We start from the raw sequence: 24,924 nt of genomic DNA, 5'->3' as shown, positions 1-24,924 counted from the left end.
TGAATGCCTTGGCAAGGGCAACTACTGAGTCCCACACTTCCAGAACTTCTTACCAGGAAAGATGAGCCCTCCTGACTGAGAAAACCTGTTTCAGCTAAGAGCACTAACTCAGTGCTTTGGGGATGCATTGATCATAGATCAAAAAGGGGTAAAAGCAGTCCTCAACCAAATTTTGGGGGTCTCCTCTCTCAGAAATCTCCCATGACCTATTGAAAATTTAAGCTCCCAAACAGAAGAGCTGGCTTGTTGGGGTGTGTGTGTGTGTGTGTGTGTGTGTGTCACAGGTATATTCTAAAATCAAATGAGAGAGCAGAAATTGAATATGGGCAATATTACTATTGCAAATTCCTTAAATTTTCTCATTGTACAGTGTTTAGAGAATGTAGCTCTGTACATTACTACATTGTTACAAATGGATAATAAATCTACACATCATTTTTATACATATGTGTATATGTACATCACATACATATATATTATGTATAAATCACATATAAAACTTTATATATACAATACAAAGTGATGGTGCAGAGGATGTGGAGCAGTGGAAATTCTCATACCTTGTTGATGGCACCATAAATTGGTACAGCCATTGTGACAGTTTGGTATTACCCAGTAAAGTTGAATAGGAACATATCCTATGTCCCAGAAAGACCCCTTCTAAGCACTAGCCCTAGATAAACCTTGTACTTCTACACCAGGAGCCATGAAAGAGTGTCCACACTAGCACTGCTCATGGTGGTAAAAAAAAAAAAAAATGTAAGACACACAAATGTCTGTCAACAGTAAAGTCAGTGAGTAAACGGTGGAGTACTCATGTAATGGAATAGTAGGCAGCAATAAAATGAACTGACTATAGCTCACAAACCCATTGAGAAGCAAAAGAGAAAAATCACAAAAAATACTTATAACCCCATTTATATAAGGTTCAAAGACACACAAAACCTAACAATATAATATTTAAGGATATCTGAATAGACAGAAAGACTATAAAGGAAACCAAGGTAATGTTATTACGAAAGTCAGGATAGTGTTTGCCCTGGGGGAAAGGACGGAATGTTTTGGGGAGGGAGACTTCATGAGATGCTTTTTTTCTTCTTCTTTAAGTTGTGTGTACGTGTGTGTGTGAATGTGTGTGCTAGCCTCTATACTCTGACATATTTTACAATATAACATATATAGCAACGCATAACAATGCTTCCATATAAGCTCCAACTTTACAAGACTATTTTTACACACTAGAATAACCTGCAAACAAGGCACAGCTCACACTCTGGGGTGTATGAGGAAGGAAACCCTAAGAATAACCAAGAAAATAGCAGTTCTATAAGTTCACTGTACACATGAGAGACCTTCACAGTTACAGGAACCCTGGTCTGCATAGCTGCTTAGACAGCCATCCATGTGCGTAAGGGGCCCCAAGGTCCACATGCATTGCCAGCAGGGGACAGACTCAGGACTCTCAGACATCTTTTCCCTCCAAGGGCAGGTACTGCTGACTTAAGCCAGTCATACTAATATACATAATAAACTCATGTTCATTTCTTCCATTTCCCGTGGTTCTATACTTTCTCTTTGCAATAAGATACCCACAGGTAGCCAGAGAACAGCTCATTGAGGACTGGCACTGTTGTCTTTATATTTGCACCTCTGGTCTAACACAGGTGTGGTTCTGCGCAATGGCGCTCTTCACTGCCTGTCTGGTGGTGCAACAGTCTCCTAGGCCTATTTCTGGGTGACTTTATTGTCCTCTACTCTCTTTGAAGCCCTTCTTCTCACTCCTGCCTATTTTTTCTCTCCCTTGTTTCCCCTCGTTTCATTTTCCCACTTCCTGTGGACCTTATCAGCAATTTTCTGACCCTGAGTGGAGTCTGCCCCTCTCATTTATTGAGTTTTACTCTGTGCCAGTTCTGTATGAAGTGCTTTCCATGCCTTAAAATTCAATTCTCATCAACCCACAGAGCAGGTGTTATTATCCACACCTTGCAGAAGAGGGTATTAACATGCAAAAGTGTATAGTAATTTATCCACCTATGGCATTTTCTAACCCAGAGCTAACTAATCCTAGAATCCACGTCACTCTCCTGCTTCTCGCCACTTGTACAGAAAGTGGTGCTGTGCCCCCAACACTCCTGCCTCTGCACCTGCTGGCCCTATACAACTATCTCCTCTGTGAGAAAAGATCTACCTGGCTTGCTATGAAAACATCTGGTGAGTGGCCAGCAACCTATACTCCTACCACATCTCCATCTTACTCTGACATCTGCCTGTCCAAACCCCGAGTGATCTGCATTTTTTCTCAGATCTGCACACACTATACAGTGTCTTCCTATACACACTATACACACTATACAGACACACTATCTCCCAGAGCCAGCGTTTCATTTCTTGAAGAGAATGAACACAGCCTTTAGCCTTGGTCCAGTCTATTCAATCACCTCAATTTCTCCCAGTGGCTTGGTCCTTTTCCTCCTGATACAGTGTCCAAAATAAATCCAATTTCTCTGCTGATCTGAAGCTCACATCAAACTCTTTTCTTCCAGGCATGTGAATTACCACAAATACGTCCCTTGGGTTCATCCCAATTGAGCTACCTGACGCTCCACGCTGACAGCTTCGTCTCTTAGAAAGAAAAGGATGTAAGAATGGAGCTGCTACTCTGGACTTAATTCTGACCAACAAGGAAGAACAAATTGGTAAAGTAGAAGTGACGGGAACCTTGGGAGAAAGGGACCGTGTCATGTTGGAGGTTATTATTGTGAATGAAAGAAGCATTAGATATAGTCAGACATGTCACTTTTGAAATGTAGGTTTCAAAACATTCAAATCGGGCTAGTGCCATGGACAGACTCTAAAAGAACGGTGACTGTATTTCCAAACCAAAAATCAGGACACGTCACAGGCCAAGAGATTTTATATGGCAGCTGGTGCAACGGGCAACTCTGAGGAAAAGAAACCTAGATGCCAAAACGATGATTGTAGCACACATTTCAATAGTCTATGGGAATAACAGGACAGGTTATCTAAAATACTGGATGCCTGAAATTTTATAACACTGGAACACTGAAAGATGTTGGAAGGCCATACAACAAGAAATTCTTGGGATACAATTATAGTTAATACCATTTAAAAAGACATGGAGACATCTACAGAAGTCAACACATCTGCACAGGGAGCTCTTTGATGAATACAGATTTCAAAAGAATGTCGGGGTAAGGGGACAAAGGAAGGTGTTAGAAAAAGGATGACTTGGAAACCCAGAGGAAGCAGCAACTCAAATTAACTTAAAGGGGAGAAACATATTAGAAAAACTCACTTTTCAAAGTGGGTTGGCTACAGGCATGTCTGAGAGAGACTTTTCCAGGACTTCCTCAGTCCTGCCATCCCCTTTGTGCTAGCTTTACCCTCCTGCTGGGTGAAATTGGGTCCTCCCTACACCAATCACTAGTGAAGAATTGTTTCATAAAATTATAGTAGAATCATCACCTAGGATATAATGAATGTTGAGGAATCCACCAGAATAATCAGTACGGATGGGCACATTGCCAGGGAGAAACGCCACCGTGGTATGTACTGATAAGAACACTATCTAGAGGTCACAGCTAATAACGAGCTGAGGTGATAATGGAAAGGACAACACCAGTGTTCTCTCAGATACATTTGTATGAATAGGACAAGGAAGGAACCTGCTCGAGGTAAACAGTGCAACGTCAGCCAAAGACGCAGGACGGGGGGCATTGCCACTCAGTCTCTGCTTTGCCTCTGTCTTCATCAGAAAGATGGAGCAATTATGGTTCAGAGGACATCTGTCAAAAGATAGCGTGACATGAGAAAAGCATCCCCAGACACTCCCAGTGAGCTCTGGGGGTTACATCCAGGCTGTTTCATCACAGAACACTGAAAGAAACGTCTAATTGGGAGGATACGGCCTCTACTTGTATATTTAAAGATTCAAAGAATAGAAGGACACATTGTCTATTTTCCTAAAAACTTCAGGAAAAGACTTGACCCATTTACGTGGACCATCAGCTCCACTCTGGCCGTAGTTCTCTCCTTCACCAGCAAACACCCCTCCCTCTACATCATCCCCATTGGCTTACAAAAATTCCCTAGAATCTGCTGTTCCTTAAAAACCCTCATTTGGTCTTCTCTCTTCTCTTCTGTCCTCTCCTGTCTCCCTCTCCTTTCCCCTTTCACCACCCTGGCCCTCTTTCCTTTCTCCTCCAATCTCTTCCCTTCTCTTTCCCCCCTCCTTCCTCTCCCTGCCCCCCACCCTCCCTCTCTTCTGACGTCCTATATTGACATTCTCTAGGATTCCATACTGTTGCCCACTTTTATCTCTCCATATTCTCTTCAATCACATCTATACAATAAATATGACAAAAAATTTGTAGCTCTAGCCCAAACCCCTGTTTTAGACTCCAGATCAATACACCCAATAGTCCAGTTGACATGTCATTTGAATGCCTCACAAATATCTCAAACCTCACATTTATGAAGGAGAGCCATTCTTTTCTCCCCTAAAATCATATATTTTTCCTTCTCTCCCATTGTTGTAAATGGAACCCCATTTACCCAGTGGCTAAAGCAACATATCTGGGCACCATGTTTGAGTTCTTCTGGCCCATTACACTGACATCTAATCAATTAGTAAGTCTTATCATTTTACTTCCTAAATGTATTTGGAATCTGTTTACTTCTTTCAATTCCCCATGTGAACTCTTACTCAAGCCACTTTCTTTCATCCAGGTTAATTCAACAGGTGCCAACTGGTTCCCCTGCTCCAACCCAAGTCTTCATATAATCCATTCCCTGCACAGCAAGCAGAGTGAGGTTTTTTAAATGTAAATCAGATTGCTTTACTTCCTTGCTCAAAACCTTTCAACGATTTCCTTTGTATCTTGAATAAAATCCAAACTCCTTATTGTGGCTTAGCAAGCCCCACATGCTCTGACTTAGCCAACCTCTTGGTGGAGGGAAGGGCTCAGGCAAACCATAGAGTGCAAGCCAGAGTTTCTGCAGCTGTGCCGAGTCTAAGAGAGAGATGCCACCCCCTGTGAACTCCACCCCCTTTTTTTAAGGCTCTTGTGAAAGTATCTTTGAAGGAGGTTGGATGCTAGATGCTCAGGGGAGTTGCATGCTACTGCTGAGAAAGCCAGCAGCTGAGTGTTGATGGCACCTGGGGGTCAGCACAGCCTTCCTACTGAGGGGAACAAAGTCACCCACCAGGTGGTTGCAGGCAGCATGCAGAGTGCCCTGATGGTCACTCAGAGTTAATCCTGCTTGTCTCTCCCACACTCTTCCACTTTTACCCTTGGATGCTCCTCCTTGCTCCTACTGCCCCAGCTCACCTAGCCTCCTTTCACTTCTTCAAATCCACCAAGTTGCCCAGCAGGAGTTTCACACATGCTGTGCCCTCCTGGACTTTCCAGATGGCCAGCTCCTTGCTATCGCTTCTTGAAGAACCTGTCACTTCTTTTCTGGCCTTTTCTGGTTGCTTCCATTATTTGCACTCCTGTGCCTTATTTGTTTCCTTCTTAACAAGTTTCATAACTTGCACTTTGCATTTTATTCCTTTGTTTCTCTGTTCAAAGTCTGGCTCTCAATAGACTGTAAGCTCCATGAGGGCAGGAACTGACCTATATGTTATGAAATAACAGTTATTAGCACTTTTTAAATATCTTTCTTTTACAAAATTAAAAGAACTCTGTTTGTATCACCCCTTATTATTTGTATTAGGACTTTTACTGATCCATTAAATTAAAATTTCCAAGAACCAGAAGGCTAGATTATAGTACATTTTGGTATAAATATAATCTAGCTGAATGCCATAGCATACAACAGTAAATAAATTGATTTATGTAAACCTAGATGGAGAAGCATAAGGAGCTTATGGTCAGGAGACATTTCTTGTTCATCATTTATGTCCCCAATGTAAGACAGGTTGCCCAGCAGATATTAAGTATTCAATAAATATTTGTTGAATTAGTGAGACTAATGAGGCACGGCTCCTAATGGCATGCCTCAACAGCCTGTCTCTACCCTTGTCCTGCTCAACAGTTTTATCAACATTGACCCAGTCCTATTTAATATTTTTATCAATAAATTGAATAAACATAATATAAAACTGGAGGATAATGCGGCGAATGAGAAATCAAGATTCAAGATCTTGTCAGTTTCGTATAATGGGCCAAAACCAACATGATAAAATTAACAGGCTTCCTTTAGCTTTCAAAGATAAGATACACAGAGCAACATGTCAGGGATATGGTTTAATGAGTTACCTGAGGGAATGATCCTGGTAGATGGAAAAGCTTGAAGGTATGATGTGACTATCAGGACAATGGAATGGGTAGCTGAGTGCCACTGATGTGTTAAAGAACAGTGATAGCTCAGCGAGCGTCACCTCCCATTCACAAAAAAAAAAAAAAAAAAAAATAAGAAAGAAAGAAAACCAGAGGGTTTCCTTGGTAGCATTTAAGAACACCGTAATTGACTGCAGCAGCTGGGCAAACAGCAGGGAGAACCATGCTCATGAGCTCAGCAAAAGAAAGCCCTAACAGGGAAGGCAGAGAACCCTGAAACTTGAGATTTGGGGTATCTGAATATTTACATTTGAGAATTTTGAACCCCCAGATTCCCCAGAACTTGCTAGGCATGCAGAAGTAGTCCACTCTACCAGAACAAAATGAAACCCCCTTGCTTGAAAATCACTCAGGAACCTTAAATGAGACTGGTGCCTTACAAGGTAATGTGTGTCCCTCTTGGAACCTCCCATTACCCTCCCTCCTACTAAGCAGACCAGTAACAAGGATCAGATCACACAACAGATAACACACCAATTAGACACCCATTCTACTGATGATGTGGATGAGTAGGCCGAGGCCAGCACGCTGGAGGTCTTCTGCAGACACACCCTTCTGAGATTCAGTAAAGCTTTTAGGGCCCAAGGATTTGGGACATGCTTCACTCACTCAAAAGTAAAGGGCAGATTATTGTGTTACATAAATGTCCCTAATTAAGAAAGACTTCTCTGGGGATCCCTGGGTGACTCGGCGATTTGGCGCCTGCCTTCAGCCCAGGGCGTGGTCCTGGAGTCTTGGGATCGAGTCCCGTGTGGGGCTCCCGGCATGGAGTCTGCTTCTCCCTCTGCCTGTGTCGCTGCCCACTGCCCCCCCCCTTTATGTCTATCATGAATAAATAAATAAAATCTTAAAAAAAAAAAAAAAAAAAGAAAGACTTCTCTGAGTTCAGGAGACCGCCTATACAGCCCATTTACTGGGTGACACAGAAGGCTGCCAGCCCAGCGGTGCTGAGAACAAGAAGGGACTCTACAAAAATGTCAAGGTACCAGCTTCCTTGTTCAGGCCAAGGTGCCTACCCCCCAGCTGCGAGATATATCAGTTGCCGCATTGCTCACTGGGACTAGCCTTCAGCCATAGGAAACGGACTCATCCAGAGACCAACCCAGGGCTGATGATGGGCTGCACTAATGAGGGGAAGCAAAGGCTTAGCTCTTTTCTTTCACTTTTGTAGGGCCACCCTATTCCAGAGCTCCACGTGGAATCTGCTCAGACCTCAGCTGCACCCACATCGCAGGTCAGCTTCCCTCTGCCCAATCCTGCCTGTCTCCCTAAGAGGGGTTGCTTGAGAATATGCCAGTAAACCTTCTGCATGCATCACTCCACCTCAGAGCCTATTTATAGGGAACCCTGTCAAAGACAGCAGTGTCTATTACCTTCTCTATAATCATGATTATATCACTCCACTTCCCATTTTGTTTACTATGATTTCTTGAAGCCACTGTGTCATTGTTTTCAGTTAGTTTCATCTTATTTTTATTGCTTTTAATGTGGCTTTCATCTCCATAATGTTTCTGTTTTATCTTCCATTTTTCTTCAGGAGCTCCGCTAACTTACATGCCATTTCTTTCTGTTGTCTTGTTTTTTTTTTTTTTTTTCTTCAAACCATCTACTTCCTTTTGAGCGCGACTTTTGAGAGATTATATTGCCTGTAACTTCTTTTTTTTTTTAATCTTTTTTATTTTATATATTTTTTAATTTATGATAGTCACACAGAGAGAGAGAGAGAGAGGCAGAGACACAGGCAGAGGGAGAAGCAGGCTCCATGCACCGGGAGCCTGATGTGGGACTCGATCCCGGGTCTCCAGGATCGCGCCCTGGGCCAAAGGCAGGCGCCAAACTGCTGCGCCACCCAGGGATCCCTTGCCTGTAACTTCTGTAAGAATTTGGAAACCTATTCAGATGGGACCACATGAATTTGTGTTTTTGTGAGTCAATAATGGTCAAAATCAAAAATTTCATGCACTTGGACCTAATAGTCATCTGAAATTTTTTGTAGTTTTTTGCTCATTCCTCTGGATATGTTTTTCATCTACCTGTAGCTTTTTTATTCCTGTCCACCCTACTCAATCTTCATTTATTATTCCTATACAAAGATTTTGTATTTGCCTTTTAAATAAAATAATAAAGTATACGTAAATGAAGTTAATTACCTTCTGAAGAGTAAGGTAAGAGGAAGTGGGAAAAAGAGCTTTTAAAAAAATCAGCAGAATTTATACACAGCAGGTGCCCTCAAAGCAGAGACAAGAAAGGCAATTCTCAAGCAAAGGACCTGTAAAGGAGTGGAGGAGGTTGGATAGAGCAGAGGATGGAGTTTCGGCTGGAATCCCACTGTCAGCCTGATCCTGGGGCAGGACTGGTACACAGAATGGCCCAGCACAAGGTTCCCTCACATTAGTCGGTTGGTTGGGAGCTGGGAGCTCCACCCAGGGTTCCGGTGTAACCTCCTAAGCATCTCTGGATGAGGCAGCTCCTCTTATGTTGTGAGAAGTTCTCTGGAGAAGGGCAGCTGTGGGTCATAGCACCCAACACTCCCAGCAGTTGCAGAATGGAAGCATGGTCCCGCTAACAGGAATCTGGGACCTGTGGACCATCTCCTCTCCCTTTCAGCCCACTGGGGTTTAAGCAGTAGGCTGGAATAGACAGCCAGATCATCAATAAGCCCGTCATGGAAATGACCAGCATCAACTCCTCCTTCCGCTCCCCTTGTCTTCTCTTTCTGCAAAGTCATGCAGTATGCTCTCCAGGAACATCCTACATCTCCTGGGGCCGAGTCACACCCCTGGGGCTCACTGTTCCAACCAAAGGATCATTATCTTTCAGGATGGAGACACTGGTCTTCAGGGAAGTCTGCATCCTGCTCATAGCCCAAGGTGGCAAGTGTCCGCTTTCAGCGTACTTCCTCTGCTCAGTTCAGTGTCCATTTTTTGATACTGATACTTCATACTTTGTTGTGAGGGGTTGGGAAGTTCCTTGTTTTAGTAAATGTGGTCTTTTTCTTTTTTTCTATTTTCCTTTTTGTAATGTCATCAGGAGCCTGGGGAAGTGAATGGTAACACTTCACAATTTGAAAGAGGAGGTTTCTCCGTAAACATTTTTCCTCTTTTTTTAATTGGAAAATGTATCACTTACAAAGTATATATAAAGTTTAAAGTATAAAAATAATATGATAGGGACACCTGGGTGGCTCAGCAATTGAGTGGCTGCCTTTGGCTCAGGGAGTGATCCTGGGTCTAGGGATGGAATCCTGCATCGGGCTCCCTACCAGGAGCCTGCTTCTCCCTCGGCCTATGTCTATGCCTCTCTCTGTCTCTCTCATGAATAAATAAATAAAATCTTTAAAAAAATATATAATAACAAAATGCAGCAACCTGTAGCTATTACCTAAATTAAGAAATAGAATGTAATTGGTATCATGGGGATCCCCATGTATGCCCCTCTTGAATTCATAGTCTCTTACCTACTCCCTAGGGAGACTACTACTTTGAATTATATTCACCATTACCTTGCCTTGCTTTATAGTGTTACTAGATATATCTTTAATTCCTGAACAAAATAGTATTTAGTTTTTCCTGATTTCACTCCATATAAGTAGAATTATACCCTATTTATTCTTCTGCAAATGTTTCTTAGGCTCAATATTATCATTCTGAGATTCCTGCATAGGGAACTCTGAGCCATAATTCACTCATTCCCATCACTGTATAGTACTCCTTTTATGAGCACATCAAAAATGTATTTATTCATCTTGCTGTCAATGCACATTTGGGTTGTTTCCAGTTTTGTAACATTAAGAACAATGCTGCTGTTAACATCCTTGTACCTTTGTCCTGATGCACATTTGCAAGAATTTCTCTAGACTATGCATGTATGAGTGGAAATGTTGGATACCCTACTTTCAACTTTACTAGGTAACAAGTTGTTTCCCAAATCAACCGTAGCCATTAATACTCCCACCAGCAGTGGAAGAAAGTTTCCTTGGCTCTACACTCTTACTAATTCCATTTGGTATTTTTCAGACTCTCTGATTATTGTTTATTTAGGCAGTAAGAAACTATACCACAACATGATTTTAATGTGAATTCCTTGATTCCTAAAGAGTTTGAGCACTTTTTTTTTAAATTTTTTAATTTATTTATTACAGTCACACAGAGAGAGAGAGAAAGGCAGAGACACAGGCAGAGGGAGAAGCAGGCTCCATGCACCGGGAGCCCGACGTGGGATTCGATCCCGGGTCTCCAGGATCACGCCCTGGGCCAAAGGCAGGCGCTAAACCGCTGCGCCACCCAGGGATCCCCTGAGCACTTTTTTTTTTTTTTTCCCCTGAGCACCTTTTTATATGCTTATTAGCCATTCACACTCTATGCTGAAATTTCTGCTCATATCTTTTGTTCCACTTTCCTTGGAGCTGTTAGTCGTTTCCTTATTTATTTAGAGAAGTTGTTTATTATATTCTGGACCCTGAACCAGTGCCAGTTATGTATACTGCAAATCTCTTCTCTCAGTTTGTTGCTTATCTGTCCGGTTTCTGTTGTTTTCTGATAACTAGAAATTATTAATTTCAGTCTACCCTGTTTTTGCAATCTTTTTATTTATCATTAGGGTTTTTTGTGTTGTTTTAAATAAACACCACCCTTAGGTCATAAAAATATTCTTTCACATTTTCTTCTAAAAGTCTTAAAGTTTTGCCTTTCACATATAAGACCTTAGTCCATCGGGAATTAATTTTTGTGTATAGTGTGAAGTGGGAATCCATTCTCATTGTTTTCCATCTGGATAGACTACCACATATTGAAGAGCTCATCTTTTCCCCACTGACTCACTCTGTCACCTCTCAGTTTCCGTACATGCATGGGTCAGTTTATAAGATTTTTATTGTGTCTATCCCTGCGCCAAAAGCACATTCTTTATTTTTATAGTACTAGCATTTTATGTTGTTATCTGATAGTGCAAATATCATTCTTCTGCCTTGTTTTTACTTTTGGGGAATGCACTGACTCTTCTTGACCCTTTGTTCAACTATATAAATTTTATAGTTAACTGGTCAAGTTCCACGAAAATCCTGTTAGGATTTTGATTGGAATTCCAATGAATATATAGATCAATTTTGGGAGAATCGGGATCTTTATAATATTAAGTTATCTTATCCATAAGCATGGTATGCCTTTCTATTTAATTTTTTTATGTCTTTCAATGAAGTTTTGCTATTTTTTCCAAAAGAAAACTGTAGAATAGTAGTTAAGAGCACATACTCTGAAAACAGATGCTGCATTTGAATTCCTACTCTGCAATTTACTAACCATACAATATGGACAACTTACATAATCTCTTTGGTTATCAGTTTCCACAGCCATAAAATGAGACTAATTTATAGCACTTACATCATGGCATTGTGATCGGATTACATAGGTTAATATAAAAAGAATGTTTAGAATAGTGCATAGTCCATGATAACTACTATGTAAATCTCTGTTCTTATTGTCCCTAGATACATTATATTTTGTTTTCCTACCATGACAAGCATTTTTAATTGCATTTTCTGATTCTTTCCAAAGTATACAGATACAACTGATATTTGTATTAAAACATGACAACCTACTAAATTCTTTTATTATTTTGAATCCTTTTTTACAGATCATTTTGAGTTTTTTATTGTATTATTTGCAAATAATACTATCTCTTTCTTTCTAGTCCTAATGGATTTTTTCTTAATTTATTGCATTGGCTAGGACTTGCAGTGTATTATTGATGTAGTTGTGGCAAGGATCCTTTCTTGTTCTTAACCTTAAAGGGAATGCTTTTAATGTTTTGGCCACTAAATATAATGTTGGCTATAAACTTCAGGTTGACGTAGGTATCTGGCTAAGGAATATTCCTCTGTTCTGAGTTCACTTAAGACATTTACCATAAATAATTGATTGTTTTTATCAGATGTTTCAATTTGCCATTGTGGTAAATTAAATCTACTTTTTTAAAATGTCAAACTAACCTTGTCTTCCTGGAACAATATAAACTTGGTCATAAAGTTATCATTGAAAAAAAATAAAAATAAAAATAAAAATAAATAAAAAAAAATAAATAAAGTTATCATTGGTTTTGGATTCACTTTTCTAGTATTTTGTTTAGGATGTTTACAGAAAAAGCCATGAGTTAAATTGCCCCATAACTTTCCTTTCTTCTACTAGCTTTGTCAGGATTTCATAATGAGGATATGCTTGTCTCTTTTCGGCTCTCTGAGACATTATGTAGGTTTGGAGTTATTTGTTCCTTGAAAGCTTTGTAGAACTCACCTTATTGATAGAGCTGTCTATGACTGGTGCCTTCTTTGAAGACATTTCTAAATATTGAGTCAATACCTTTCTACAGAGTCATTTCTTCTTAAGGTGATTTTAGTGATTTTTTAATTTTCCTAAGAATTTATACAAATTTATGCAATTTGTATGAGTTTTGAAATTATTAGCATGAATTTTTTATGATATCCTCTTATTACTTTTTAATCTCTGCTGCCTCAATGCATAGTTGAGCTCCTTTTCATTCCTAATGTTTATTTGTTTCTTCTCACTGTCATGCTTGGTCAGTCTTGCAGAGGTGTGTCAATTTTATTTGGACATTCAAAGAAGAAATGTGTACCCTTGTTGCTCCTTTCTATTGGACTTTTGTTTCTCATTTCTTTAATTCCTGACCTTTCCTTTATTATATCCTTACTTCTTTCTTTGGACTTTTTCTATTATTATTTTCTACCTTTTAAAGTTGGATGCTTAGCTGCTCATTTTTTTTCAGCTTCTCTTTCTTTATAATAAAAGCATTTGAGGCCATAATTTCATCTGTGGGTACCAATTTAGCTGTGTCCCACAAGCTTTGATTTATATTATTTTCATTATTGTTTTTCCACTATATATTCATTATAGAATTTCATTAATTTCTGTTATATTGTCTTATTTTTATTTAATGCAATTGCATCATTGCCTAAGAATATCTGTTAGATAGACTCTTTTAAATGCATTCAACCTAGTAATCAATCAATTTTTTTGTAAAATTGTTCTATGTGTGTTTGAAAAGAATGTATATTCTCCAATTATTGGTGCAGTGTTCTACATACATCCCTTAAATCATGCTTGTTAAATGTGTTATACAGACCTTCTCTGCTATTATTGATTTTGATCTGCTTGACCTATCAGTCTCTGAGAGCAGGATGTTAAAATCTCCCACTTAGGTGGTAAATTTGTCAATTTGTCCTTATAGTTGGATCAATTTTTGTTTTATATATTTTGAAGTTATACTATTAGATACACTCAGACTTAGTATTGTTACATATTTATAGCAAATTGAAGCTTTTACCAATGGATACTGAGAGGATTTGCATTTTTTTTAAGATTTATTTATTTATTTGAGAGAGAAAGAGAGCTGGAGGAGGGGCAGAGAGAGAAAGAGGGAGAATCTCAAGTAAGGCACAGAGCTTGACTTGGGGCTGGACATGGGGCAGGACATGGCGCTCAATCCCAAGACCCTGAGATCATGACCCGAGCCAAAATCAAGTGTCAGGTGCTTAACCCAGGCACCCTAAGACAGTGGGGTTTTTTAATCTCTAAAAATATTATTCTAGCTTTCCTTTAGCATTTGCCTGGTGTAAGATTTTTTCCTAGCCTATTCAACCTTTCTGTATCTCTGGGTTTTGATCTTAATAACTGGCATATATCTAGACTTTGCTTTGTTTTGCTATGCTTTTATTTTTGTTTTGTTTTTGGGGGTTTTTAGAAAGATTTTATTTCAATTCTAGTAGCTAACATACAGAGCGATATTAGTTTCAGGTGTACAATATACTGATTCAACACTTACATGTAACGCACAGTGGTCATCACAAGTGCACTCCTTAATCTCCATCACCTATCTCATGCATCCTCCACCTACTTCCCTTCAGGTAACCATCAGTTTGTTCCCTATAGTTAAAAGTCTATTTCTTGGTCTGCCTGTCTCTTTTTTTCCCCCTATGCTATGCTTTACAATCGAGTTTAGTAATCTTTATCTTTTAATTGGAGCATTTAGCCCATTTACATTGATTGTGATTGCTCATACATTTGGGTTCATCTCTACCATCTTATTAAAAACTTAAAAAAAAAACCTATTTCTCCCTTCTTTTAGATTAACCGAGTTTCCCTTCCATTCCATCTTTTCTTATGCTGGTTTTAAAAGTTATTCACGCTATTTTTATACTTTTAATAGTTGTTAAATTAACTTTAACAAATTAAATTAAATTAAATTAGATATTAAATTAAAGTGATAACTTAATTGTCTTAGTTTGAGCTCCTTGATTAACAGAATATAAGACAAGGACTTGGATATTTAGCAGGCAACCTAAAGAAGCAGAAGTAAGAGAATGAGGATATAGGGAAGAGAGAAAGCCCTGATAAGGGTCTTTATCAAGGCCAGTGACATGGCCAATGGGGTATTGATTCTACCAAGTTTTCTGAGGAGCATGAGAAATGAATTCTACAATTAACCATCTGAAAGATGGGAAATGTGGGCAGTTATCTATAACCTTCCATTCTTCATTAGTTGAGAATTGCCCCCAGGGACAATAACTCACCCAAACCTCCGTCCTGCTTTTGCACATGAACCTGGTGGTCACCCATAGGTTTGGAGAAATCCTTGCAGCCCAGAGAGAGAAGGAGCATGGTGCATCAGGGGAGGATACTGTCAGCATGAGTTTGAGGTCACGGATGACCGTGCAGTACAACTATAGTATCTATTACATAAATCATCTTTACTAATCCTCCTAAAAAACAAAGATCTTGGAATGTTTTAAATCCCATCACTTCCATCCTGACTTATATGTAATGGTCCAGGATTTTTTAAATTTTTTTATTCCACAAATTAGGCATGATTAATATTACTTTACACAATGTTCATTTCGATCTATCCACTTATTATTTCCTTTGGTCACCATTCTTGTAATATTTTAGGCCCTCCTTTTGAGATTTTAAGGACTTCAAGATTTCCTTCTTCCTAGGAACTCTCAGAAATTCCCTAAGTGAAAGTTGTCAGTAAACACTCCTACTTTTTGGTTGTCTGAAAATATTTTTTTGTTCTCCTCATTCTTTTTTTTTTTTTTTGTTCTCCTCATTCTTAAAAGAAGTTTTGTTAAATATAGTGTTCTATGTGACAGTCATGTTCTTTCCAAAAGGTGAAGAGCTCATTCTCCTAGTTTCCTCTTTGATTGTTAGCAAGAGAAGTTATCTATTAGCCTCATTTTCTTTTCTCTGCAATAGTTTGTCCTTTGTTCCTGGCTGTTGTTAAGATCTCTTTTTCTTGGTGTCCTGAAGTTTCACTGTGTTTCATGGACTTAATGAATTTAAGCCTTAGTGTCTCTTGTCAAATTTGCAAAGTTCTCAGTCATTTTATACCCCAGTGTAGCCTCTCCCTTATTCTCTCTTTGCCTCTTTTTTTTTTTTAATTCCAATAATAGAAATGCTGGATGTTGTCACTGTGCCATTGATATTCTCAAACTCTCTCCCAGACCTATCTTTCTGTTCATTAACCCTCTCTGTGACTATCCACTAAGTTTTAACTTAATTTATAAATGTTTTTCATTTGTAGAATATCTATTTGGCTCCTTTTTAAAATCTTTCTGATATATTTTTATAATTTCATGATTTGTTTTTCAACAAACTTTTATTTAATTCCAAGGATGTATTAAACATCCTGGCTTTAAATTCTCTATCTGCCAATTCCAATATCTGCAGTCTTTGCAGCTCTAATTTTGTAGTTGGTTGTTTCTGCTGACTCTTGCTAATGGTGGTTTGTGAACCCATGTGTTTATTGATTTCTCATTGTGAGTTCATGTTCCTAAGACCTTTATCTGAGAGAATTCTCCAGCCCTGCATTTAGAGTTTTTCTCCAGAGAGTGTTTATATTTGTTTCTTCCAAATGCCTAGGGGCACTGCTAACCTGGGACTATTTAAAACTAAATTTTCAGAACACAGTTTTTTAGGTCACCTGTAATATAAATCCAGACACCAAGTCTACATGATGGAGAGTTTGTGGATAAGAGTTCTCTGGGGATATATGTTCTTTTATTCTGTAATATCCAGAGCCTAAGGGCATACTTTCTTATCGTCTCCCTTTGTGGGGTGTGTGATTTTTTAGGTCACCCACTGAGATACCCCAGCTTTATGTATGGGTATTCCCACTTTGTTTAGATCCCAGTCCCTTTTTCTTATTTCCTATATGTGTAATCTAAAAGAACATATGCCTGCTCCAGAGCCTAGATTAATTCAGACTTTCTTGCATTTGGTCTCTAAAGAATTCCCTTACTTTCCTACCAGCTCATTCATGCATTTGAAAGACACTTTTTAAATCCAGCATGTTTAGGTAAGCTATACTCAGGGGAGTTCTGAACATCTTTTTTCCATTCTTGCTCTCTACAGACATCATGTGCCAAGTTTCTTAACATACCAACAAGACTCCTATACAGAAACCAAAAAAGTAATATTCTTTCTAGTGTGCTATCGAGGGTCACAGGACCCATGTGCACCCAAGTTACCCCCCAGTCCTAAAGTTCTTACCATCAGAGACATTCTTCTTTAAAATCAGGCACTAATCTCCAGAAGAGCTGCAGAAAATGGGGTTTCCTGGGAGGAGCAATGTCTGAACCATTGATACCTGTTCACTCAGCAAACATTAGGTAGCTCCTACTAGCCAGATCTCCCCACAATATTTAGATTAGAGGAGGCAAGGAGAAGGCAGGAAAGCTCTGGAACCTAATGCAGTGCCTAGAGAGCAAGTAAGGGTGGGAGATTAAGGAGAAAGACACATGTTAATGTTAGGAGGCTGGATGGCTAACAGGTAGCATGAGCTCTCCTAGAGAAACTGAGAGGAGACTGGGGAAAGCAGAAAGAAGAGATAAGTTAGATGCTAAATATAAACCATGGGGGGTCTTTACTAATTTGCTAAAACCCAGCCCTGCACTTAGGAGAAATATAAATAAAAGAAATGAATAAAATTTGCATGTTACACATTTCAGCCATAGAATTAACTAGTCTGAGTCTATCTGATGAAGAAGCAGAGCCCAGACAGGTAATAATGTTTGTCTAAGATCACACTGTAAGAGCTCAAAGCCTAGGTCTTCAGCGTCCTAATTCCAGCATTCTTTTTGTCTCCCAACATATTCCAAGACATGTTCTATTCAACCAGTTCCAGAAGACACTGCAAGGGCTACATGAGGAGAGAGATCAATAGCCAGATATGATTGGGAGACACTGACGTGGACAGTGTGTTAGATATATTTCAAAGGATTTTTTGAAGGATTTTTAATCCCTTTTAATATGCAACTCTGTTTTGTGATGCTCAAAGACAAGGGTGTAGAATATAGAGTCTCCTAAACTTATATGACTACAGACTTGGTTTTTTAATTGAACATCCTAAGAGATTAGTGCTCAGCAGAAAACAATTTGGAAGATGTTAGACTATGTCATGCTGCTCTTAAATTCTGTAGCTCTTCCACAAGGTTGGTTGAATTCACAGCAATAAGTATTTATTAAGCACAGGCCATGTGCCCAGCATCGTGCTGAAGCAGCAGAGGATACCAGGATGAATAAGGTTCCCAACCAACACCAGGATGCTTATATTGTCCTAACAACAGTCAAATACATGCAAAATTAATTGCTATCCTGCACAGAATATGATCAAATTGCTTTTGAAACTTGCAGCATTGTTTTGGGGCCTGGGGGTTACAAACATCACAAGTGGACAGAATCTTCAAATCACTTCATCTCTTAGATGTCTGACAGGTACTAAAGGGAAGTTCTTCAAAACTGAGCTTCTAATATCCCCTCAACCACTTTTTTTCACAGTCTTTCCCATCTTGATCATCTTTTCATTTGCTCGGGCTAAAAACTGCATAATCACCCTTGACCATTCTCTTGCCATCACACCTCACAACTAATCTTTCAGAAAATTTGTTGCTCTACCCTCAAAAATATTTGGATTGTTAACAGTCACCACCACACAAGCTAAACTATCATCATGCCTCCCCTAGATTACTGCCATAGTGAAGTCTCCCTACTTCCACCTGTAGCACCCCTATATCTTCATGCAACACTGCAGCAGGTATAATCCCGTCAAAACCTAAGTCCCTTGGCTCAAACCATTATAGTGGTCTGCCATTCATCCAAGTGCTAGCACAAACTTTACGATGACCTGTGAGGTCATAAATAATTTGGCCCCATTACCTCTCTGGCTTTCTATTACTGGCCTCCCCTTGAATCTCTTATTTTATTTTATTTTTTTAAAGATTGATTGATTGATTGATGATAGACATAGAGAGAGAGAGAGAGAGAGAGAGAGAGAGAGAGAGGCAGAGACACAGGAGGAGGGAGGAGCAGGCTCCATGCTGGGAGCCTGACGTGGGACTCGATCCCGTAACTCCAGGATCACGCCTGGGCCAAAGGCAGGCGCCAAACTGCTGAGCCACCCAAGGATCCCCTGAATCTCTTATTTTAGACACACTGGCCCCCTCACACTTCCTTCGACTCTCTAGGTACATTCTTACCTCTGCACCATTGTGTGAACTGTCTCCTCTCTTTGGGCCATTTTTCAGTCAGATACTCATATGTTCTTACTCTTGCACCTCCTTCAAGTCAGCATTGAAATGCCATCTTCCAGTAAAAGAACACCTGTTTCTAATTGTAATCTCCACTTGATCCTTGGCATTTCTTTCCTGGTTTTATTTTTCCTCATTTATCTAATTATTCATTTGTTCATTTTTTTCTCTCTCCCCAGTAGAATATAAGCTTCCTGAGAGCAAATATCTTCACATATTTTCTCTCCTGTTGCTTCCTTAGAACATAAAACAGTGCCTCATACACAGGAGGAGCTCAATACTTGTTGAGTAAAAAATGAACAAAACCTATTTTAAGTGTTGAAGGATCTCCCTAATGAAGGACATGGTATTTAGGAAGAGTCTTGGAAGAAGGAACTGAGAGAGAATACCGACCGAGCTCTCAAAGCAATTGTATCCTGGTTCAGCTCTGCCAGTGACCAGTGTCTTACCTTGGGCAAGTCTCAGCCTTCCTCAGTTGGGCTTTGCTTGGTCATAGATTTCAGGCCTGTGACTTGCAGAGCCCTGGAGTTCCTGACAGAGGCTTCTGGGTCTGGGGAGAAGAGGGAGCACATGGCATCACCTTATTTCCTCCAGGATAGCTTTTCTCTTCTGTCTCAGACATTTAACATTCTGTACAAAATTTCCTTTGAAAGAGCTGCGCTGCTGAAAATGAAAGGCTTGAAAACCATTGCCCTTGGTGATCTCTGAGGCACCTGATCATCCTGGGACATGAGGAGACCATGCAGACAGTTGAAGCAATAGGATAAGGGTGGTGAAAGGCACACCCTTCATGAAGCAGAGCCCTTCGGGTCAATCTAATCCAAAGGGGAAGGAGAGATGCCACACCTACAGAAAGAAGCCTCTGTCTTGAACCCAAAATTCTGGCCTGGCCAGCTGGTCTCCCCAAAGGCCAGTGTGGGAGAACTGCAAAGCCAATATCCCACAATTTAGTTTAGTGGGTGAGGAATGGAGCAGACAGCCCAGCTTGGGGAATCAGCAGGTGTCAAAATTCAGTCCGTGCAACTTTCTGGATAAATTCAGATCCAGGATTCCAGCCTCACACTTATTAAATCATAAGAGAAAATGATAGAGTGAAGAAAGAAGACACTGGAGTAGCTGAAAGCTGCTGAAAGTCTGTGCTAATGATAGCTGATTCTACATTAACATGAATGCTTTTGGTTAACAGGAGAAATGTGCTGAAGCAAAGGCTTTTGTCAGGCCAAACACATCTGTGAATAATTGAACAATATTCATGTCGAAGAGTCAGCAATTTATCACCGGCTTGGCCTCTACTTTTAGAAGGAGTGAATAACTTTTTGAGTGAGTAGATTAAAAACATGTACACACAACACACACACACACACACATGCACGCACTACTCTTATTGCAAAAGTTCAGAATCTAACAACGCTTGTATGTGACAATTTGAAATCATCTGAATTTTATCTTTGCAGGATTTGGAATCAGATGCAACTAACTTGAATGCTCTCTGCCCCCCTCCACTCGGCCCTGCTCGACTCACCCCCCCCCCCCAGGGGCCCTCAGGTTCCTGGGTCACTGCACAGGCCCGGAAGGCCCTTCCTGTGGTGAGGTGCTGTCAGGTGTGCCCCCTGCCCCTCAGACCTCACGGGGGCCACTCTCCCCAGCCCTGAAGCAGCCAGAAGAGCTGAGAGGAGCCAGGCTGTGAAAATCAAATCAGTAACCAGAAAGGAAGCCAGGGGTCAAGACAGAGAACCTTAAAGATAGGCAGAGAAGTCAACAGTGGCTGGTAAGAAGCCTGGGATCAGGAGAAGGACAGTGACTTGCCTGAGATGCAGCAATGACAATAGAGTGGTGCTGCAGCTCGACTTCCTCAGACCTTCCAGGCAAATGGACTCACACACCCTCTGCAAACTGGGAGACCCAAACAGGAGAGGCTTGGAAGCATCAGGAGGAATGGAACTGCTGACCTCTTGAGCACAGTAGTGCCCTCACCCATGGGGGATACATTTCAAGACCTTGGTGGAGGCCTGAAACTATGACCGTACTACACCCTATATAGAGTTTTTTCCTAAACATGTGATAAAGTTTCATTTATAAATGAGGTTTAATAAGAGACTAACAACTAATAATAAAATAGAACAATTATAACAATATACTGTGATAAAGTTACATGAATGTGGTTGCTCCTTCTCCCCAAATATCTTATTGCACTGTACATATCCTTCTTGTAATGACACAAGATGATAAAATACCTCTGTGGTGAGATGAGGGCAGGGGAATGACACAGGCACTGTGACTTCCTGGCAGGCAACTACTGACTTTCTGATGACGCGTCAAAAGGAGGATCATTCGCTTCTGGACTTCAGTTGATGGTCAGTAACTGGAAGCGCAGAAAGTGAAGCCACGAAGAAGCGGGGGGCGGGGGGGAACTGCTGTACACTGTGGAGCCCTAGCAGCAGGCTTTCCTGTGTCCTGTGGGAGAGCTTGGACTTCAGCTTCAGCTCCAGAGTCAGAGGAGAAAAAAGACAGCCTGCTCTGTGTGTGTATGTGTGTGTGTGTGAATGTGTGTATATACATGTGTGTACGTGTGTATGTATTTGTATCTTTGGTCATTTCTTTCAGAAGGTCAGAGACAACTAAATCAGACCTCAGGGGGCAGAAACTGTCTTCCTCCAAGAGTGATTCTGAGCTTAGATCAATGGATTGATCTATGTGAATGCTCATTTTTGCCATTTGGGGGTTGGAAGCCACCCCAAGCAGAGCCCTCTCTCATGTCACTCCCCTGACTGGCTCTGTCCGTCCTGACCACCAACCTATAGCCAATTTCCTTCCAGATCTATACCTGGGCCATCCTCACACCCAGCCACTAATGAAGCTCCACTTCACCCAGAGGGAAGGATGAGAGGCCAAGAGGAGGGGGCGAGTTCCAGATGGAGCTGGGAAGCAAGTGACAGAAGAAAAGTAGAGCTGGCAGTGGCTTGCTTTAAAAGTGGACCCCAGGTGGGGTGCCTGGGAGGCTCAGTTGGTTGAGCATCTGACTCTTGGTTTCAGCCCAGGTCATGATCTCAGGGCCGTAAGATTGAGCCCCGCATTGAGCCCTGTAACAGGGCTGCTCAACCAGACTCCTTCTGCCTCCCTCTCTCTCCATCCCCCCACCCACCTCGCTCTCTCTTGCACTCTCTCTCTCTCTCTCTCTCTCTATCAAATAAATAAATAATCTTTTTTTTTAAAGTGAAATCCTAGGAGGGAACACAGTTGTGACTGGGTAGGATCCCTAAGCCCCCAAATCTTTCGTTTAAATTCCACACCCCTGAGCCCAACTCCACCCCCAGGACTGTCTGCTGCTCTATTAGAAAGGCACCAACGCTAGTGGGTTTTGCAGCCTCAGCACCCCCAACAACTCCATGCCCTGGAAAAATCCAATTAAAATAAAGAATTCATCACTGACACACTGTGTGGTCTTGGATAAGTCATGCTTTTTTCCTGGGTCTCTAGTTCTCCAGCCACAAAACGGGACAAGCAGTTTGCAAGGTTCCTGCCAGTTTTTATACTCTTTCGCTTTTTAAATCATCAGTAGTATGTTGACAGGTGCACAGAGAGGAGCTACGCACTATGCTCCATCCCCTGCTCCCCCAGCCCCATATTAGCTGATGAGCAACTTTCTGAAGTCATTCAGAAACAGCCTCAGGTTAGCAAGCATGGGTCTCTCTCCTAGGCCTCCTTTGATACCTTTTCTCCTCCAACTCAGTTGCTCAATTCACCAAACTGTGGTCAGCACAGCACCATTTAGGACAGCTGCAAGTGACATAAACTGTGATGGAAAGGAGAAAAACACTATCTATTTCCTTCCTCACCTGCCAAGTCCGAGAGTTGACTAGCTTCATGCCTGGACTCATCCAGAGGCTCCGGTGACTTTATGAGGACCCTATTCATCATTCACCACCCTAACCTTCCCTTGTTCAGGGGCCACCTGCACATAGGCTCTTTCGTCTGGGGGCTAATAGGTCACTACAACTCTTCTGTTCTTACTGCCTCAATTCTAGGTGGCTATCCAGGGTTTTTCTTCCAAGAGTTCCCACAAAGACCATAGATTTGAGCTGTGCAGATCAGCCGAGATCAGGAGTCCAGCCCTCATGAGAGGGAAGACGGAGGATGTAGCAAAGTTTGGGTAGAGGTGGATGCTGTGTTTCCTAATACCTCAGGAGAGCTGGGAACCCAGTGTAAACAAGCAACCACTGAAAGGAGATATGAAGACCATTTTTCTGCAATTTTAGTTAACACAATCTTGCATCAATATAAAGTGAAATGTCCTGCCTCTACTTTCTCCCCCTTCTTTGTCTCCTCCATCAGGGAAAGGTGTCATAGCTACCAAATGAGGCTTGGAAAATGAGAGGTCTACTTGATTTGTGCTACAGGGAGTAGGTTGGAATTTCTCAGGAAGAAATATGGGAGTAGGCACACACAACAACACCAAAGAGCATACACATGTGTGCATGTGCACGTGCACGCACACACACACACACACTACAGAGTACATGCTGCCCAGCCAGGCTCACCAACAAGAGCACTGCCATTACTCATCATTGTTCATTACTGCAACCAAATGGTGTGCTTCCGACCTGGGAGGGCTGGATCCCAGGAACACCACACTAAAGGCTTCACTGCCCACTCTCCTCCTTCTGGGTGCCCCATCCTTCACCATTGTCCCTCACAGCCTTCCCTCCTATCCCCAGGTGGGACCATTCTCCTCCAAAGGCATCTGCAACTGCTAGCTGAGTGAATCAGAACATCAGATGCCTCCTCTTTGCCCAGAAATCTCAATTTGTTTTCCCTCCGAACATTATAGTTTGTAAATAACATAAAATAAATATATGTTATGTTTTTTTACACTTAATACCATGACAGGTGAAGAAAGCTGGAAATGGCAGTCTGCACCAGGCAGGTGCTTTCCATCTGGAAAGGCAGGGGAGAAAGCAGAAAACACATTGTAGCAAATCTATGATAAGGTTAGAGAAGGCTCATGGTCACTCTCCCTGTCAGCCCCTACCAGCCCAGAGCTCCTCCTCACCACCTCAGCTCAGATCCCCCAAATAGGAATCTCAGACCTTCTGCCAACAGAATGTCAGGAGATAGATTGGATGGATTTCATCCTTGTCCCTTCCTCATAGGTCAACACACACAAGTTCTCTTTCCCCATCCCCTCCTCTCTCTCTCTCTCTGGCCCCTCAAACCTTGTCCCTGATGTTTCCATTCTTCCTGTCTAAAATGCCCGTCTCCTTTACCCCTTTGAATCCCATCCCTCCACGAACACCCAGATCCAGTGCTACTTTCTGCAAGAAGTTTCCTCTGCCTCCCCAAGCCCAGGAGAGCTTTATTCTTCAGAACACCAGCTGCACCTCATGTGTGTACCCCTCACACATGCCTCACCGTGTTGGTTTTTCCAGGACTGTTATGTGGCCGGTAAGAAGCAAGAGAGCCTTGACAGGCAACATGCGGTCCCACCAGTTGGGTTTGACTCCCGGCTCTGCCTTTTGATAGCTTTGCACACTTGGGCAATTTACTTAACCTCATTGTGCCTCAGTTTCCTCATCTGTAACATGCTGAGGATGATACACCATTACCCAGCTGCTCAGGTTGTTACCAGGATTCAGTAAGTGACTGCCGGTCAGACACTCAGAACAGTACTTAGCACATATGGCATATAAGACAGTTAGCATGTCCCCTGCAATGCATGCTCAATACATGTTTGTGAATGAGCATCTGCTGTATACTTGGGAAAATAGCTTTAAGAAGCCACAGTGTTGGGGATCCCTGGGTGGTGCAGCGGTTTGGCGCCTGCCTTTGGCCCAGGGCGCGATCCTGGAGACCCGGGATCGAATCCCACGTCGGGCTCCCGGTGCATGGAGCCTGCTTCTCCCTCTGCCTGTGTCTCTGCCCCTCTCTCTCTCTCTCTCTCTCTGTGACTATCATAAATAAATAAAA

At 41.4% G+C, this 24,924-nt stretch overlaps 1 long non-coding RNA gene across 2 annotated transcripts; it reads left to right on the top strand.

Annotated features, from left to right (window-relative positions):
* LOC144296083 (uncharacterized) lies at positions 1-21,089 on the top strand. 2 transcript variants are annotated; one of them, XR_013363207.1, is made up of 5 exons: positions 1-148; positions 2,544-2,696; positions 7,537-7,599; positions 20,147-20,280; positions 20,415-21,089. It is a non-coding gene; the product is annotated as an uncharacterized LOC144296083 (long non-coding RNA). The 2 variants fall into 2 exon arrangements; XR_013363208.1 differs by lacking the exon at positions 7,537-7,599 and having other exon boundaries at positions 20,415-21,087.
* The last annotated feature ends 3,835 nt before the right edge of the window (positions 21,090-24,924 follow it).

The sequence above is a fragment of the Canis aureus genome, chromosome 24, assembly GCF_053574225.1.
Source record: "Canis aureus isolate CA01 chromosome 24, VMU_Caureus_v.1.0, whole genome shotgun sequence".
NCBI lineage: Eukaryota > Metazoa > Chordata > Mammalia > Carnivora > Canidae > Canis > Canis aureus.
This window is presented reverse-complemented; position numbering and strand designations above follow the sequence as displayed.